Below are 1830 nucleotides of genomic sequence, written 5' to 3' on the forward strand. Positions count from 1 at the left end.
GCGCCAGCAAACACTCTTGAATCTGCCCCGCCATCACCTGAAGCAAGAGGTTGTGACGCGGTGGAACTCAACCCTCTATATGCTTCAGAGGATGGAGGAGCAGCAAAAGGCCATACAAGCCTATACATCCACCTATGACATAGGCAAAGGAGGGGGTATGCACCTGACTCAAGCGCAGTGGAGAATGATTTCCGTGTTGTGCAAGGTTCTCCAGCCCTTCGAACTTGCCACACGTGAAGTCAGTTCAGACACAGCCAGCTTGAGTCAGGTCATTCCCCTCATCAGGCTTTTGCAGAAGCAGCTGGAGAAAGTGAAGGAGGAGCTAAGACGGAGCGATTCCGCTCGGCATGTGGGACTTGTGGATGAAGCCCTTCATTCGCTTTGCCAGGATTCCAGGGTGGTCAATCTGTTGAAATCAGACCACTACATTTTGGCCACCGTGCTTGATCCTAGGTTTAAAGCCTATGTGGTGTCTCTCTTTCCGGCCGACACAAGCCTGCAGAGGTGCAAAGACCTGCTGGTGAACACACTGTCAGCTGAAGCGGAACGTGACACGTCAACGGCTCCTTCTTCATTTTCTCCCGCAACTGGGGCTGCCAGGAAAAAACTTAGGTATCCTAAGCAACCCGCTGGCGGTGATGCAGGGCAGGCAGGACCAAGTTTGGACATCTGGTCCGGACTGAAGGACCTGGCAACAATTTCTGACATGTCTACTGTCACTGCATATGATACTGTCACCATTGACAGAATGGTGGAGGATTACATCGGTGACAGCATCCAAGTAGGCATGTCAGAAAGTCCATACCTGTACTGGCAGGAAAAAGAGGCAATTTGGAGGCCCCTGTACAAGCTGGCTCTATTTTACCTGAGTTGCCCCCCCTCCAGTGTGTACTCCGAAAGAGTGTTTAGTGCAGCCGGGAACCTTGTCAGCGAAAGGCGTAGGAGGTTGCTTCCACAGAATGTGGAGAAGATGATGTTCATCAAAATGAATTATCAGCTCTTCCAGGGAGACCAGCCTCCAGAAGGTACAGAGGGACCTGTGGTGGTGGATTCAAGTGGGGACGAGTTAATACTTTGTGAGGATGAGGATGTACACACTGAAGAGGGTGAGGAATCGGTGGATGAGGAGGATGAGGATGACATCTTGCCTCCGTAGAGCCAGTTTGTGCAGGGACACATTAATTGCCAGCTTGTTTTGTGGGGGCCCAAACGAACCAATCATTTCAGCCACAGTTGTGTGGCAGACCCTGGTGCTGAAATTATTGATTTGTTAAAGTGTGCATGTCCTGTTTATACAACATAAGGGTGGGTGGGAGGGCCCAAGGACAATTAAATCTTGCACTTCTTTTTTTTCTTTGCATTATGTACAGTTTGGGGCCTAGTTTTTCTAACTGCCATCCTGTCTGCCACTGCAGTGTCACTCCTAGATGGGTCACGTGTTTGTGCCGCCCACTCGTGTCGCTTAGCATAGTCATCCAGCTACCTCGGTGCAACCTTTTGGACATAAAAACACTATTGTGAGGTGTGAGGTGTTCAGAATAGACTGGAAATGAGTGGAAATTAAGGTTATCGAGGTTAATAATAGCATAGGAGCAGAGAAACCAACAAATTCTGTGATTTTAGCTGTTTTTATGCTTTTTTTAAAAAAAATACAGATCCAAAACACAAAACCCAGAACCCAAAACACGGAAGGGTGGTTTTGGCAAAACCAATCCAGATCCAAAACACGAAGAAAGATCCAGATCCAAAACCAAAACACAAAACACGAAAAGTGGCCGGTGCACACCCCTAATATATATAGATATAGAGAGAGAGAGATTAATTTTGTTA

This window comes from Taudactylus pleione, unplaced genomic scaffold (assembly GCF_031769625.1).
Source record: "Taudactylus pleione unplaced genomic scaffold, aTauple2 ptg000278l, whole genome shotgun sequence".
In the NCBI taxonomy this organism is placed as follows: domain Eukaryota; kingdom Metazoa; phylum Chordata; class Amphibia; order Anura; family Myobatrachidae; genus Taudactylus; species Taudactylus pleione.